At 48.2% G+C, this 18,379-nt stretch overlaps 1 protein-coding gene across 1 annotated transcript in view; it reads left to right on the top strand.

Moving 5' to 3' along the window:
* Positions 1-18,379, top strand: part of DISC1 (DISC1 scaffold protein) — a gene marked incomplete at both ends in the record, with an annotated part of 341,831 nt that overhangs the window by 255,004 nt on the left and 68,448 nt on the right. The gene's annotated exons all lie outside the window — the stretch shown is intronic.

Raw genomic sequence — 18,379 nt, forward strand, 5'->3', positions numbered from 1 at the left:
CACATATTTATAACGTGGCCCCGTGATAAGGAGAAACTGCTCACTTATCTCTGGGTCCGATGACAGAAAGAGTATCAGAAAAAAGACACTGCAATCCCTCAACCACAAGGCAAGGCAGAGGAAAATTGCACTTTAATCTGTGGTGGAACCGGTTCTGTCTTCCCTTAAACCTGCAGCCCCGCTTTATTACAGAGTTGAGCCGGTTATGTATGGCGGCTCACTGGGAAAGTGCATTTTATGATCTTGTCAGAAGAAATGGTTTCACTGGGATCATTTTAAGCCAATGATTTTATACCTACCTCTTCCTTAATATCTAGGACATTAACTTATTAACCATTCTAGAGTCAAAGCAAATGCATTTTAAATACCTAAAACAAATGCCAGGAAACTATGGGGATGGGAGAATAGATTTTCCATTGGCATTTAGTGCTTTCCGTATCGGGGGGGTCAATCTCAGCAGATTTAGTAGCCAGGGGCTCCATCCTTTCCTACTTCTCACGTGGAGACTTCATTTTGTTCCCCAGAAGGGAGAGTGAGCATGTGGGATGCAAGTCAGGCTGATTATTGCAAAACCAGGCTCATGTGTATTGGGTGAGGTCCTGGCACCCAGCCTGTGTGACGCCATTGAAGCCCTGTCCCCTCCACGCAGCTCTGCTGGCCAGTGCTGGGTGGGGCACAGCAGCCTGGTAGGAAGCCATGTGAAAGAGGGGTTTCTGAGAGAGAGAGAGAGAGAGAGAGAGAGAGAGAGAGAGAGAGAGAGAGTGTGTGTGTGTGTGTGTGTGTGTGTGTGTGTAAAGGCAGTTGTGGATCCCCAGTAATCCTTTTATTGTGCCAGGCGATCCTTTCCAGCCTTCTTGGCAATGTCTAGTCCTGGTGACACTTAGGGACACTTCATCCTTCATTTGCTTCCGTAGACCCTGCCCTTCCGGGGGTCCTGCTGCTTCTCTGGCCACTCCATCTTTGTCATATTTCCCAGTTTCTCCTTCTCTGCCCATCGTTTTAAGGTTTTGTTCCTTTTGGGATTCTGTCCCCAGCTACCTTTTCTTGTCATGCTACGTGGCTGGCATACTAGGTAAAATGATGGCCCCAAAGATAGCCACGCCCTGGTCCCCAGAATCTATGAATATGTGATGTTACAAAGGGCTTTGCAGACATGACTGAGGTTAAGGATCTTGAGGAAGGAGAGTGTCCTGGATTATAAAGAGGGGCCCAATCGAATCATAAGCGCCTTTGAAAGCAGAGGACTCTCTCGGCTGGAAGCAGAGGAGAGATGAGGCAGAAGGGGAGGTGGAGAAACCTGAGGCAGGAAATGACCTGACATGGGACTGCTGGCTTTGAGGCTGGAAGGAGGGGGTCATGAGCTGGAGAACGTGGGTGGCCTCTAGAAGCTGAGCCCCACTCCTGGCTGGATCTCTGTCCTCCGCCTCGTGAATTCCTGCCCCTCACGACCACCTTCTGTCGGGCAACTCCACTTGGATATCTTAAACACAGATCTAGCTCTACATGTTGGAAAGTGAACTTAATTTTCTGTCCTCCCAAATCTTTTTTTCTGGTGTTGTCCATTGCCAGTTGGCCAAGCCAGAGCCCTGGCATCAGGCCGGTCCTTTTCTCTGGTTTTACGATTCGTGTAGTCTCACCTCTGCCGGGTCTTTGCTGTACTGTCACCGTCTCAAGGAGGTCTCCCCTGACCACCCTATTTACGATGGCAGCCCTCGCCTGATACACGTGTGGTCCCTTTTCCCTTATCAGCAGCTGCAGTATCATACTTACTTCTTTGCTTCTCTCCCCACTTGGAACGTAAGCTCCACGGCTGTTCTATTTTATTCATTCTATTTAAGCAATAACCCAATAGCTCCCAAATAGCAGGCACTGCTTTAAGCATTTTTACAAATACCCACTTATTTCACGCTCCGTTTTCACTGTGGTGTTTCTAGCTTTGATGGTAGTGCCTAGCACCGAGGGCCTGCTTGGTGTGCGGCAGCTGAGTGAATGAATGAATGAATGGATTCAACCGAACACTAAGTCCTGTCAATTCTATTTTCTTAGTATCTTTGATGTCAGCCCACCTTTGTCCACCCCACAAGCACTTTCTGGTTCCCAGCCTCTTGCATCTCAGCAGCACTGTTCCATCGGTCCTCTTACATCCCACAAGCACTTTCTGGTTCCCAGCCTCTTGCATCTCAGCAGCACTGTTCCATCGGTCCTCTTACATCCCACAAGCACTTTCTGGTTCCCAGCCTCTTGCATCTCAGCAGCACTGTTCCATCGGTCCTCTTACATCTAATCCCACCCACCTACAATCCACTCTGTGCATTGCAGGCGATGTAATGGACCAGGAGCCCGGGCCCACGATGCTTCTTGGTAGACGCTCGAACGGCCTTTCTTGACGTGCTTTCTCCATCTTCATTTCTCACCCTCCCCTCCTTCCTTACACTTCAGTCTTCAGTGGCCCCAACATCCAGTTTCCCAACTATGCCCTTTCTCTGCTTACTTCCAAGCCTTGGCATCTGGCTCCTTGCCCAGCTCACTCCTTGCTACCTGACCTGCTCCCTGCCCATCCCTCCTATTTCTACTTGGCTACGCCCCTCCCTGTGACACCTCCGTGGTCTCCATCCGTCTCCACCACGTGAAGTGCTTGCCTTTCGCTCACCAGCTAGTCTGTCCCGGCCTCTCCCCATGTGCCGTAAAGACCCCTTTACCTGTGCGACCCTCTTGCTAGTTCACCACGTTCTTGAGGCACTGGGCCGGAGAGCGGGGTCTCCTTCAGCACCTAGCACACCAGCTGGCACCTAGCAGGGGCTCAGTAGGTACCCGCGAGCCTGTGAATTGGCTTCTTGAGGCTGCGTGAGCCCAGGCCAGGCGCCCTCGCCAGCCAAAGGGCCACTCGCTCAGCCGGGATTGACCTGCAGGCGCAATTATAGGTGTAAATGCATTTTCACCGTTCTGCCTTAGGACCCAGTTTTTGAAAATTAGATTTTGAATGTCCCATCCGCCTCACTCGCATCGTCTGCTTCTAGACGGCGCATAATTTAAAATGAAAGGCATAGAAAATTGGACTCATTTCGTTTACTCTATTTGAAACCCATGTTAGGCTATTTTTAAATTCTCATGGATCTTGTGCTCTTCAGGGTGTGCGTGGGAGGGAGGCCCTCAGAAGCTGTTAGAGGTGTTGTTGCACTTTGTTTTAGTACCTTTCATTTTCACACTTAGCTTTGCCCCAAATACAAAGACTGAAAATCAGAGTCAGTCTCAACATTTGCTGCATACGTTCTCAACTGTGACAAGGGGCCGTGGCGGGCTTGCACCCTGAGTCCTGGAAGGAGTTTTGACCTTCTGTCTTCTGCTTCCCAGCCAACATGCTCCCGTTTCCACTGTGCCCACTGCAGACAGCGGGTGGGAGCAGATGAAGATGAGAGCATTAGCAGGGGGCCTGTGGCCCCGGTTTACAAACGCTGCTCTCTTAGGCATCCTTGTGAACAGGTTGGTGGTTGGGGGGCCCTTCTTCACCCACAGTCCTGAATCCCTGCTCTCAGGTTAGGAGTTGGTACCAAACCTTCCGATTTCACATAGATTTCTACCTGCGGCCGCTCTGCACACCTGGGGTGTGAGTTAGAGATTCCTTGCAGCCGGGCGGTGCTGCGTGTTGACACTCAAGTCCAGTGTGTAAGGCACCAGTGTCTCCTAACGCCCGGCACACAGCCGGCTTTCCAGCTTTCCCCAGGGATGCCGAACGCCCAGTGCCTGTGCTCATAACCAGGATGTCTCCCCACGTGCCCTTCTCGGCTTTACAGGGCAAGAGTGGGACTCAGCAGCGAGGCCAGGAACATGAAATCAGACACACTTTGTAATAGAGTGAATACATAATCTAACTAACAAACACACAGCGGACTTCCCTGGTGGCGCAGTGGTTAAGAATCCGCCTGCCAGTGCAGGGGACACGGGTTCGAGCCCTCGTCTGGGAAGATCCCACGTGCCACGGAGCATGTAAGACCATGTGCCACAGCTGCTGAGCCTGCGCTCTAGAGCCCACGTGCTGCAACTGCTGAGCCCGCGTGCCACAACTACTGAAGCCTGGCTGCCTAGAGCCCGTGCTCTGCAACAAGAGAAGCCATGACAACGAGAAGCCCGCGCACCGCGACGAAGAGTAGCCCCTTCACGCAGCAACTAGAGAAAAGCCCGTGCGCGACAAGCAAGACCCAACACAGCCAAAGAAACCAAAACCCAAAAACAAACACGTAGCGGGAACCCACTGTGGGGTGCTGTCCTCCTGAACTTGAATTCTAATGGGAGGGACAGAAAATGGAAAATGGTAAACAACGTGTGAATGAACCCATAAATAAAATAATTACAGGAGAGAAGCTCTAAGGCCTACAGAGGCAACAGTCTGGGATCAGAAGGAAAAAAACCCAGGGGGAAGATAGCCAATGGCTGGAGGGGGAGCGCCCTCTGAGGCAGTGACATTTAGACTGAGGCTTAAAGGAAAAGAAAACCACCCCTGCAGGGGGTGCAGGGGGGGAGCATGCCAGGCGAGGACGAGGAAAGAGCCCGGTGTGCTGGTGAGGCCAGACGTGGGTGGAGGGGCTGAGTGGACACGATGCGGATAGAGCGCTATCCGGAGGGTTTGCAGGCGCCGCGGAGGGTTTGTGTTTTGTTGCAAGGGCAAAGAGAAGCCAACGCAACGCGTTAAGCTGCTTTTTGTGGGCTCTCTCTCCAGTGAGAAGGGCCCGTGTGAAGAGGGGGAGCTGGGGCCCAGTGCAGTGGCCTGGAGGACGGAGAACGCGTGGTCTCCATCTGAGTTCTGCACTCAGCCTCCTCTGCCTTCCAGCTCTACTGCGTGGACGTGGAAAATGCAGTAGCCAGATGTGCCAAACCTCGGTTCAGGGCACCATGTTGGGGCCACAGAGGCACAGCCAGGGTGGGCATTCCCAGCCCCCAACTCACTACCCCTGTGCTGAGGCCCCTACACTGTCTCTGTGCAGATGCTGCCCCCAGGAAGGTGCCGGCTGGGCGTCTCATAACACACGTTCTTGCCCAGGCTCTGGGAGATCAAGGATTGCATTCCCCGTCGGCTGTCCTGATAAGGCTGAAATCCAGCTCTTTCACAATGTTGTGTTTGTGGCTGATAAAGCCTATCTCTTTCTTTCCCCTCGTCCGTTATAGAATTAACTGCAAATGCTGGTGAGAGCAGGCTTATCACTAATACGTGTGGGGCTGGGGCAGAGACACAGCACGGGGCGCAGATACTGTAGATCTAGATGTTTAAAGTTGTGAGTCAGTCTAGTGAGTGGCTAAATACAGCGTGTTCCATTGTCTTAACTTGAGGTTTAAAAGGTAGGTTTTATTATTATTCAGGTATGGTGAGGCCAGCAGATCAGGAGACCTCTGCTGTTGAGAAGACAGCTCCCAAGAGAAGGGGCACACCGTGTCATGGGAGGGCCACAGGGGGAAGCACCAGGGTCTGTTGGGAGGCAGAGGGAGGGGGAGATGTGGACAATAGCCTTTACTGTGGTTTCCCTGAGAAGGGATGGGCAGGGTCAGTCAGACTAGCCGGTTCGAATCATTTCAGGGCTCTGGGGCATAGGGGCTGTTCCTAGCTGTCTGGTACCTGGCCCTGGGTGATTAGGGCAGGGAGAGTGGCCTGGAGAGTGACAGAAGAGATAGTTGGGCATGTTTGGGTTGCATATAAGAGGCTCGCTCTCAGGTGAGTTGTTTTCTGTCTCTAGGAACTGGCCAGCCCTGGGAGGGGCAGTCCCTCCAGGGTCAGCAAGGCTCAGGTGTCAAAGCATCTTAAAATGCAGAAAATAAAACAATATGATTAATACACTTGACAGATATAACTCTGATGGCTAGGAGACCAGGTGGGAGTTTGGAATTCTCGGATCCCTTGAATTCCGTGCTGGAAAGCAGAGGGGAGGGAGAGTTGGCCACAGTCCCCAGCACCCCCGTCTTTGCCCACCTCTGTCATCTGCCCCCATGAGCTCCTCGCATACAAGCGTGTGGACAGCCCAGCTTGCGTGTCCTAGCTCTGGCCACTCCTCTGTGGTGAGGCTCGCCTGCACTGCCCTGACCTCCCTCCTGGAAGGAGAGGCGGCCTCCTCCGGACGCTAGGCATGTTGTGGGAACATGCAGGTGGCGCTCTTGCATGCGTCATGATACAATCTTGGATTCAAGAGTTTGGGAGGATGAGTTGCTTCAGGCAGAAGTAAGAGGCTTCATACGGGCTGTTTTCCTGTGAGATTTCATATTGCCTGGTCCTTTCTCACCTGGCATGTGTTTGTCCTGATGAAGCAGGTATGCAAAGATTCATATTTTTTCTCTGTTGATTTTTAAAACCTATTTGTTTTGTCGCCTATGCATCGTCTGAGTGTGGAAGGAGAGGACAGGCATGTGGGTTTGGCCTCTGACAAAACTTGGCCTGTAAGCAAGAGGTGCCCAGCCACGGGTGGCCCCATTGTGCGGCCATGTGGGAGTGATGCACGGTCCTGGACGTGGGCACCCTGTGCACGTGTGTTGGGGGTGGAATCTCAGAGCCAACTGAAAACCCACTTCTTCTGCAAAAGGCTTGAGAAAATAAGGCAATAAAAAAACTGTAGGTAGAGTCTTTCCAAAGCACATGTAGAAGATTTATCAGAATAATCATTACCTTTCACTGCATCTTAGAGTTTAAAGTCACAGGTACCTGGTCTTCTTGGGGTGTCTTACTGATACGCCTGAGTCCACCTGCCCTCACGGGGAGAGGCTGGGAGGCTGGGAGCTGGACCCTGGGGCTGAGTTAGCTGTGCTCATGCCTGGGGCTGAGTGACACGCACTGATTGGTTGGGCACACTCTGCGCTCGGAGCCTCACGTGGAACCAGATTCCAAGTTTTCCACCTCAGGTGTAGTGCTGGCCCCTGTCTGGCCCTTATCTAGGAAAAAAAAAAAAAGCCAGTTCACTTTTGGACTTTGTCCCAGCCTGTAAGAGGTTGGGAACGTCTGTGTAGTCCATGTGTAAATGGATTTCATCTGGATTTGCACTGTTTGGGTGCCCAGCAGGTTAATACCTGCAGCAGGGATGGGCAGGATGCCGACGGTCTGTGATGCTGGTGGCCTTGTGAATGGCTTAGTGCCAAAGATGGGAGTTTGGGAATCTTCCCTCTTTATTTTCTCCCTATCACACACCGCCTCTCCTCTTCCACATGCGTTGCTTTGTTTGTACTAGAGACTGAAGTATAGCCCTGTATTCACATCCTTCTCAGCTCCAGGGAGCCCAAGCGGCCCCCCCTCTCCTTTTCAGGCTGGGTTGCATTCGTGTGTCCTCCATTCTCCGGTAACTCACTGCTTGATGACCTCAGTTACTCGGCATCCTGAGAATCTGTTCTGATTTCTGTCTCATCAGGCTGTCGATTCCTTGAGAACATACACGTGTCTTCCTCACTGTGGCTTCCGTCAAGGCTGGCGCAGCCCTGGCCCCTGGGACCTGGTGCCTGAGGCGCTGGGCACCTTCTCTGGGCCCGTGATTGTGCCGGGCGCTAAGGGTTCAAAGGACATAATGTCCATGATTCCGGCAGAGAGGACAGCCGTGCCCGAAATGAGCTTGAAGGCTATAGGAAGGTGGGGAATGTGTGTAGGAGTGCGGAAAGGGAGAGAACACGTGGGAAGCAGGGAACGTCTCGGTGGCAGAAAGGCAGAAACATGTGAGGAGGATATTCCAGGAACAGTAGGAGGGTCTGTATTGGCCCAGGTCACCCTCCTGGAGGTGGAGGGGGCCTCAGGAGCTGTCAGGACTCCCTCCCCTTTGTCCCTCCTCTGCTGACCTCTGAGTGTCACCTTCATCCTCCCGCTGCGACAGAAGCCTGGCTGCGGTGGCTGCAGCCCTCATTCTGGGCCCTGGAAAGGGAAGGGCCTCTTCACTCAGTGCAGCGTTGGAAACTCCGGGACAGGGAGCTTGACTGTTCCCATCCGTGTGCCCTCAGTAGACCGCAGACTGCTGAGAAGCAGGTGAGGGCTAGGACCTGCTAGCAGGGGGCTGGGTTGAGGATGATGGGCCCCCAGAGGGAAGGGTGTCGGGCAGGGAGCCCCTGTGCCGGAGGAGGGGGACGTTGGTGTGATTCACGTAAGCGGAGAGGTTGATGTTAAAATCTTCCCCTCTCCCTCCCCGGCGCCACCCTGCCACAACCTGCCAGGCGCAAGTTATGTCCCAAGACGGTGCAGCAGGGCATCTTCAACCTGGGATACACGGTGTTGTCGGGGATCTGACCAGCTTAACACGGGCCAGTCCTTGCCCTGGAGCACAATCTGAGTTTCCCCACCCACGGTCTGGGATCTCTCTTCCAAGGGCAATAGCTCAGACAGACCGTCAGACTAGGATGGTTTTGTGTCAAATAGAGAGATTCCAGTTTCAGGCCTTTAATGGATGTAAAGCCTCTGCTTCAGAGGCAAAAGTAAATTCTTTCCTTCTGTGAAATGTGGATTTCCTTCATGGAATTCCTAAGTTATGTTCCCTAACAATTGGGCAGCAGTATTGCGCATTTGAAAAAACATAGACTCTGGAATAAAACCGAATGAACCTTTATTTTTTATTTACTCCTGGAATGAACTTCCTTCAGCCTGTCTCCTTATCCTCAAAAGGGACTTAGGGAGTTACCATGAGAATTAGAGATAATTCTCATAATAACGTACACAACTGAAAGCATCACACCGGCAGCCAGTGTGAGCTCACTCTCCTTAGCTTTAGAAGATCCAGGTCGGGGCGAGGGATAAATTGGGAGTTTGGGATTGGCCTATACACACAACTATATATAAAATAGATAATCAACAAGGACCTACCGTAGAGCACAGGGAACTCTACTCAGTATTCTGTAATAACCTAAATGGGAAGAGAATCTGAGAAAGTATAACTGAAATCACTTTGCTGTGCACCTGAAACTAACACAACATCGTAAATCAACCATGCTCCAATATAAAATAAAAATTAAAAAAGATCAAGTGTGGATTTGGGCTTAAACTATTTTTAATACTAGTTGTTTAAGAAAATAGTGTTCCACTTTAAAAATAAAGTCCCCAATTCTATTCCTTGTCTGCCTTTTGAAAAGGACGAAGAGAAGTAAATCACGTGGGCATGTGTGAGGTGTGCGTGTCTTTGAGGGAAGGGAGGAGAGAGAATCACAGAACGTGAGTGTATAGTCTCAAACGGACACTCCCAGGCAAAACTAGTAAATAGACATTTTAAGCAACTTCCAAAATATTGTAAACGGGTCTCCAGGTCACAGCTCTTTCAAGGCTACGTGCTAGGAAGCAAGAAAGCAGACCGAAGGCCTGCCGTTAGCAGGGAAAGCTGGGAAGTCAGTGGGAGCGCGTGCCTGGCGAGGGTGTGTGAGTGAGGGGAGCTGCGGAGGGAGGCTGCGCGGAACTGACAGTGTTAGCTTTTTTCCACCTAGCTTTCCATACCGTGTGCCCTTGGTTTTCTTTTTGTCATTGAATGGTGCTGATTTATAGGCTGTGTGCTTCAAGGGCACGGGGAGATTGCATGTAGAGGCAGGTTTGAACAGGGAAAGTGAGAATTACTGTATCAGATGATACCCAATTAACTGGTGATAAGCACAGCAGGTCAAATTGGAAGTGGGGCTATATCTGTTACGTAGAGCAAGCGTTCACTATCTAGTTAATGTTTTTAAACCTCGGGGAGCTTCCTTCCTCACTCTCCTCCCTTTCCTCCTGCCCACGGTTTCTTCCCATCTAAGCAGGCATGGTTTCTACTGACATGAGTGTCCGGGTTAAGTCCCTGAGATGCACTCTGGGTTCAAGGGCGACAGGGCAGGGCTTCTGGCGGGGCAGCTGCGGCCAGACACCGTCACACAGCACAAAACGGTAGGAAGCAGTGGCATAAACATCAACACAGCCAAGAATAATTGCTTTTACTTTCTTCACGGACAACTGAATCATGTTAGGATATGCTCCACTTCTGAAAAGGCTTTCCCACTCTCTGCCTTTGAAGTTACCGTAACGGGACAGCCCCACTCACCTTGCCCAGAGGAGAAAATCTGGACGAATTGTGAATCTCTACTTCCACTTCCGAGAGTCGCCGTGACAGTGGTGATGGAGGCTTAGAGCCCGTGCCTTGGGACATTTGGACCTGCCCATCTCCTATAGCCCACCTCATCTTCCCTTGGTGTGGAATCATGCGCTACAGCGAGTAATCTACGTGTAAGCTTAGGGAAAAATGATTCAGAAATTATTGGGAAGGTAGAATGATATGACGTTAAATGTCTGATATTCTAAAACGCAAATCTTATTTTATGTGCCATTGATGTTTTGGATTACGCACGCCTCTTCCGGCTTCAGCCAGCGTGGAAAATCCTTTAAGATCTCTGCTCAGTCACTTCCGCTGGGACTCATGCTTTATCCCCTCAAGCTGGGCTGAATCTCCTTCCGCGATGCTCCCAGAGTGACCGCTGCTTTACGTTTCTAGCATCGGACCAAACTCATTGCTTTTATTAGCTACCTATTTGTGTGACTGTCACCAAACCTGGTTTTCCCCAGGCGAAGGGCAGCATCACGTTCATGTCTGAAGCCGCAGTACCTAATGCAGAACCTAGCACGTGGTGGGCATTTCAGAAGCATTAGATAGATGTAAGAATGAGAGTCAGATACAACCCCAAAGAGACGCCTGCTCTTCGTTAGTGTTTATTAGCTCTGTAGGACCCATATCTGATCATTCTTCTTCTCTCTGCAAATCTCTTACCAACATCAGAGAGAACTGACAACACCACACGGAATGATGTCCTGCCGATGAGAAGTGAGTCCGTTGCTAATCTAGTGATGGTGTGTTCGTTTGGTTCCAACCCCAGCGGATATGCAGTGACAAGTCTAAAGCCTAGGAAGGATTATATCCTGTTTAATTCAGGATCTCTCTCGAGAGAGTTCTATGTAAATGACCGCTACACATAGTGATGGCAGAAGAATGCTGTGAACAACTCCATAGAGGCAAACAAAAACCTTGTAAAACCACATGAATTTGACATCTTATTATTGGGAGGAATGACCCAACCTGAATGTAAGCCTGGGAAAATTAGTAATTATTTTCTCATTGCAAACTACTTTGAAATCACCTTGGCCTATACAATATATATATAGATACACACACACGTATACGTATATGTACACACGTATATATGTGATATATGATACAAATATATTACACAATGGTAATGTATCTTATGCTGATATGTCAGCAGATAGATGATATAAATATATTACACAGTGGTAATGTATCTTATGCTGATATGTCAGCAGATATATGATATAAATATATTATACAATGGTAATGTATCTTATGCTGATATGTCAGCAGATAGATGATATAAATATATTACACAGTGGTAATGTATCTTATGCTGATATGTCAGCAGATATATAAATATATTACACAGTGGTAATGTATCTTATGCTGATATGTCAGCAGATATATGATATAAATATATTACACAGTGGTAATGTATCTTATGCTGCTATGTCAGCAGATAGATGATATAAATATATTACACAGTGGTAATGTATCTTATGCTGATATGTCAGCAGATATATAAATATATTACACAGTGGTAATGTATCTTATGCTGCTATGTCAGCAGATAGATGATATAAATATATTACACAGTGGTAATGTATCTTATGCTGATATGTCAGCAGATAGATGATATAAATATATTACACAGTGGTAATGTATCTTATGCTGATATGTCAGCAGATATATAAATATATTACACAGTGGTAATGTATCTTATGCTGATATGTCAGCAGATATATGATATAAATATATTACACAGTGGTAATGTATCTTATGCTGCTATGTCAGCAGATAGATGATATAAATATATTACACAGTGGTAATGTATCTTATGCTGATATGTCAGCAGATATATAAATATATTACACAGTGGTAATGTATCTTATGCTGCTATGTCAGCAGATAGATGATATAAATATATTACACAGTGGTAATGTATCTTATGCTGATATGTCAGCAGATAGATGATATAAATATATTACACAATGGTAATGTATTTTATGCTGCTATGTTAGCGGTATTCTTCCCCACAGTTTACATGCTATTAGGTTTCCATTTGTTGGTGGCTGTTTTGTAATGGCCGGTGCTCCTTGTAACTCTGACTTTTACAGCAGTCTTTGGCCTCTCCTGAATTGATTCTCTTTGAACACCTGCTTCATTTTGCTGGTGGCTGAAGTTTCACATGTGTTTGTTCAGTGTGCATTTCCTCACTCCTGTTATTTAAAATTGCGGTTGTGTTCTCTAACAGTGGGGGCCCTGGGACTGTCCCTCCCTAGCTGTGTGAGCTAGAATGATCCTCACTGCCCCTTTGTTTTTCTAACTGCAAAATGGGGATGATAATAACTGCTTCATATGTACTATTATTGTGTGGCATTTAGAGCAGATGTTTTGAACAGTACCTGACGCGTAGGAAGTGCTCAATCGAATGTTAACTAGATTGATGTCATTAACTTGATATCAAGTATTTCTGCATATTGGGTTTCCAGTGTGACAGTCAAGATCACTTTGGTAGCAGCAAGGGTTCAGGCTGGTATTTCCATCTTCAGTGTAAGATTTGAGTTGTGTAGCACCTCCTGTAACAGATTCTGCCGGACTTCAAGGTCACACAATTTTGTTCCATCCCACCTACTAAGACAATGCAACTGCAAGTCCATTTTTTCCATGTTGGCCTACCTGGCTCTTCGTTAGTGCCGCTTTACTACTTCATCTCCTGTGTGGTTTAATTACCCAGGTAAACAGAAGTCCTTCCGTTAACTCAAGAGGAAGAATAATACTTCAGATGTTCAAACGTTTCTCAGAATTCTAAAATTTCTCCTTTGTCTTTCACGTCTTCCTTCTGGAAGATTTCACTAATGGGTGTTCATCTTGTCTAAATCTACCTTTGAAATCTGCTGACTTATTTTCATAAAACGAGGTCAGACCTCACTTGGTACTTAGGTTATCTTAGAAAAACGTCAATAAAATGGCTAACGTTAGACAAAATTTGTGATTGATGCTAAACTGATGAGGTCCCTTCAGCTTCCATTTTCAAATTTGAGATCCTACTGTACCGATCTCATGACGCTGCCTTGTTAATTGAGGCGGGGCTGAACTTCTTTGGAATCACTGCTTCATTCAATCTGAAGGCAAGGCTGCCTGGGTGTCACTCATTCCCTGTACTATTATCATGACAAATACTGCTGTCCTTTTATTATGCAAACAAAGGAGCTCATGCAATGAAACCTAGTCAGACCTGCTTCTACTTAACATTCTCCTACCTTCCTAGTTTATCCTGAAAAGGCTATTGCTGGGTAGCTTGGTAATTTCTTTTTTTTCGTTAGACTCATAGGGATACTTTTGGATCATCACTTATGATGAAGACTTACGGAAAATGTTGCTGTGCACTCCCAGGAGAAATCAATGTTAGCATCTCGCCCTACAGCGCTCTCTGGGCTCCTTGAGGCCGTATCTCTATTATACTTAAATAGTGCCTAGCGTAGTGTCTCGCATGAAGTGGGACCCAGGTTCCATTCCTGTAACGTTGATTTGTGTCTGTGCCATGCACTGCCATAAATGTTTTCGCAGTTTTGCTGTGTTTAATGATCAATCAGTTCTTGTTTAATTGGATTCATAAAACTATATGAAGTCCATTCTGATATTTTGGCCCGATTCTGGATATCAGATTCTCTTAGCATGAGGGGAGGAGGGGAAGTGTTCCTGCCTTTTCCACATCAAGATGCCCGGTGACCCCTGGTCTCCTTTTCCCTTTAGTACTCAGCTTCCCTCGGTACCATCCTTGGTTCTTGGAACCTTGCCTCACCACCACTGCCATTCCCTGGGTCCCTGCTCTAAGATGCTGGAGAAAGGAGGGAAGAGGAGGGCTGGTGATAAGGGAAGAAAGGATGAGCTCTGTTCTCAGTCAGTGTCTCCTCTGTGGGCGTATCTCTTAGGAAGTTGCATAGCTCTTAGGAAGTTAAAAACCTAAACTCCCCGTCTATGGTCTGGGTCTCTCTGGAAGGTTATGAGTCAACCCAGGAATATGTGAGCAAAGACTGGCCTGGGAGATGAGTCAGGATCCAGCGAAGGCAATCAACACAGCATCCTCTGCAGATGGCAGCCTCCGGGCCAGTGGGCAAGATGTTCCTTGTGGGTCTAGCAGGTTACTAACTGGAGCGTCAAGTGCTTAGATGACTCAAGTACTTGGTGTCCGATTTCTTAACAAAATCATTCATAGGGTGTACCTCTGGATTATTTTAAACACGAGAATATGGCTGTCTTGTCCTCAAGGGAGGTGCTGTGAATTTTTGTCCCTTGCGTGAAAAGTGCTATCACAATATAATCATAGTTATATGGGATCACCAAGGGCTTCTTAAGTTACTCTCACTCCCTGCGTGATGACATCTCGTCTCCTTGCTTCAGTCGCCAGGGTCTTCTGAGGGTCCGTCTGCAGTCCAGAGCTTCTCTAGACTCATATATCCAACTCTATACTTGCGAGTCCTGCTGGATGTCTAATAAACCTAAATTTATCGTATCCAAAATTGGACTCTTTTTAAGTTTTTCGATTGCTTTTATTTTCTCCAGCTTTATTGAGGTATAATTGACAAATAGCGTTGTGAGATAAAGTGTACAACATGATCGTGATGTGTGATATACATGGTGAGAGAGTTTCCCCTCATCAGGTTAATTAACACATCCATCACTTCACGTATTTATCTTTTTTTTTTGGCGGGGGGGGGGACATTAGAGTTCTACTTTCTTAGCAAATTTCAATCCAAAATTAAAGTCCTGCTTGTCTCCCCAAACGGGTTTCACCGCCATCTTCCCTTCTCGGTTGATGGCGACTCTGTTTTTACTTCGGTGGCTCAGGGCAAAAACCTTGTGGTCATTCTCGACGTGGCTCCTTTTCACACATGCACATGCAATCCGTCAGGAACTCCTGTTGTTTCTATTGTTTAACGTGTACCTAAAATCTGCCTCATATCGCCGCCTCTGCTGACGCCCTGGTCTCGGTCCCCATCACCTCACCTCCTCCTACAGTCTGATCTCAACACAGCAGCCATGAGCCAATTGCTTGCCATTCTTATGCAGTGCTTTCCCATTTCACTCAGAACACCCCAAATCCCGAGATGGCTTTCCAGTTACTACAGCTGTAGAACTACTTACCCCACAACTTAATGACTTACAACCATTTATTATGTGCACAAATTCTGTGAGTCAGGGGGTTCGACAGAGAGTAGCAGGGATGGCTTGTCTCCCTTCCATGATGTCCGGGTCCCTCAGACTGAAAGGCCCAAATCATCTGAAAGCTCGCTCACTCACACGTCTGCACACACACACACACACTCACTCTGCATATCTGAGCACGCCCCTAGCACTGGGTCTTACCTTGTACCTTCTTCAGGATTATATATGTGAAGAAATTTTTATATAGATGTTTTTCCTTTTTTTTTCCAAAACACTTTATACTTTTAAAAAAGCAATTCCTGGTGGCGTGCGCTCCCAACACTGCCTCCCACCTGTCCCCAGCCGCGTGCTGGGCTTCTGGGTCCACAGCCCCGCCCGGGGTCTAGTGGAGGCCCAGCAGCAGCCATGGCAGGGTTGACTCTGCTGGGAGCGGCAGGGAGCCAGCCACCCTCTTCCTACCCTACCTCCCAGTAACCACTCCCTGCCCGGGGGCACCCACTCCCTGGGACTCTGGACGGAGGGACAGATGGACGGAGGGAGCTGTCCCCAGGACCCCACCTCCTTCTCTGAGGGGATGCAGGGCATGGATCTGCAGGACCTTCCCCCTGCAGCTGGCGTTTCTCTCCTGCTCTGTGAGCCTGCTTAACTGAATAAAATGTTGCGGCCAAAAAAAAAAAAAAATGCGGGCTGTAGGCTGAGCCCTTTGCCCCGGCGGCCGGGAGCCAGAACAGCTCCACACAGCCTCTCGTGTGGCTTGGGCTTCCCCACGGCATGGCGGCTGGGTTCCCGGGAGGAGGAGCCAGGCAGGAGCTGGACCCTAGCCTCAGAAGTTAAACAGCATCCTTCTGCCACGCGCAGCTGGGGGAACAGTCCTAGCCTGTTCAGGTTCAAGGGGAGGGAAATAGGTTTCCCTGTTTGATGGACAGTGGCCAAGTTCTGGAAGAGCGTATGGGGCCAGCAATATTACTGTGGCCGTGTTTAGAAATAGAGTCTGCTGCAGTGGCCTGCGTGATTGGACCTGAGCTGTTTCTCTGCCCTCATCGCTTCTCCCCAGGGAACGTTCTGCTCTGGCCACATGTTGGTGAGACACTCAGGCAGACTCCTGCCCTGGCTGGCCGGTCTGCGTCTCTGCCCTTCCCGGCGTGCTGCTTACATGCTCTCCCCGCCGTCTCCATGCTTTTACTCAATGTCACCTTCTCAACGAAGCCTGCCCTGAGCACTCTGCAGCCCCACTCTGACCCCCTTCTCTTGATGTATGTTTCCTCTTTGTTACCTGCCCCTCCAGAATGAAGCACTACGTAGGCAGGAATCTTTATTGATCCTGCTTATTGGTTTATACCCAGGGCTTAGAACAGTGTGTGCCACATAAATGCATGTAGGATGTGAAACAGAGCATGTCTGGTTGGGATATTCTGAGTTTGCAGTACTTACTCCAGGTGAACCAGTGAGATCTCTGCTCTGAAGGACCACATCCCCGTGACTAAATCCCTGTGCTGGCACATGACCTGACTCATAGTAGGAGCTGACAACACATACTTAACGGATTTATTTGGAGAAAAAACTTAGCACACCTTAACTTGTAGCTCAGGCAAGCACAGATCAATAAGAGATCAACTTCAACAGTTCCTTTCACTGTATGTATCTCTGTTTTAACTATCATCAACGAATTAACCAGAACTTTTGTTGTCATTTCCATCTAAATATTTGGTTTCTTTTCTTTTCTTTTCTTTTTTTTTTAACAAAGAGAAAAGTACTAGATTTATTCAAGTATTCTGTCAACATTTGTTGAGAAACTAGTACAGACAAATGCTATTCAAAGTACTGGAGGTACAGCATTGAGTAAGACCGACAGCATCCCAGTTCTTACGGAGCTTACCTTGTAGTGGGAATAAATAGACAATAAAAAACATATAAACAAAAAAGAAACAGGTAGTGGTAAATGTTCTGATGAAAACAAAACAGAGTGGTCTGAGAGTGTGGATTAAGAGTAGCTTAATTATTCTTGAAAATTAATTACAATGCCTTATTAAATAACTTCATGTGACTCCAACTGAAGCAGAATAATCAGTTTAATCATAGCCTTTTAATAGTAGTCTTACTGATTCATTGATAAGGTGTGTTTTCCCCCATCGGAAAGGTCATCAGTTTGGCTTTTGTATTCTTAGAGCAGTATTTCCCAAAATGGGATCAATGAAGTACTGTAGTTCCTGGGAATATTTGGTTTCTTGATGAGGAATTTCAAGGTACTTTTTCCAGTTTCCAGTACAGCCCCTGTCCCTCACCCCACACATACATGTTGACCAAGGTGGGGTCCTGAGTGTCCCCCAGGCGGACACTCAGGGCTGAGAGCCAGGCAGCATGCTTTCCATGTACCCCAACTTTTGGGTGTTCATGAGCCCTTCAGCACAAATTACCTTTGAGAATGAAGGTTGGAATAAAAAGAATGGTAAATATCACAATGGCCGTAATACCGGTGAGGACAGAAAGGGAACAACATCAATAGGTTACCGCCACCATCCTCCAGAGGCATCTCTGCTGGCCGCTCTTCTGGGGCTGGAAGTCACATCTCGTTCGGGGATCACCTGCAGACCAAGGCACTTTCACCCCTCACAGGAGGAGGAAACAGAAGGTGTCAGAGCTTGTCCCAAAGGTACCAGATCTCTTCTACATTAGCAAAGTGCCTCTTTGACCCATTGGGCCATAAGAGTCATCTATTCCTTCAGTGTTCGGTGGTTATGAGGCACTGAGTTTACCTCTAGTAGAAGCTGATCTCACAGCTTTGGGAGCTGAGTAGTTGATGTCAGCTCACTGGCTGCATCCGGTTCCTGTTTGTTTTTCAACGGAAGGGTCTGTAATCCTCAGCTAGCATTGGTGAGGTTCTCTGGTTAAACCACAGGATGGGGTGTTCTTCTCTCTCTCACTCTTTCCCAAACTCCCAAACTCCCAAGCCTTTGGCTACCAGGTGGGAAAAGTGAGGGGCACAGAGCACAACGGGATCCACGCCAGGCACCGGTTAAGCTGCCTTTGAAAACACGTAGTGAAAGGCATCATACCCTCGATCCCCGGCTCCGACTCCGGCAGTGCCTGGAGGCCTCAGACCCCTTCCAACGCATCCCTCCAGGCAAGCCGTCCAATGGATTCGAGTGTTTTCCAAACATAGGATGTTATCA

This window comes from Grampus griseus, assembly GCF_964374135.1.
Source record: "Grampus griseus genome assembly, chromosome: 16".
Lineage (NCBI taxonomy): Eukaryota > Metazoa > Chordata > Mammalia > Artiodactyla > Delphinidae > Grampus > Grampus griseus.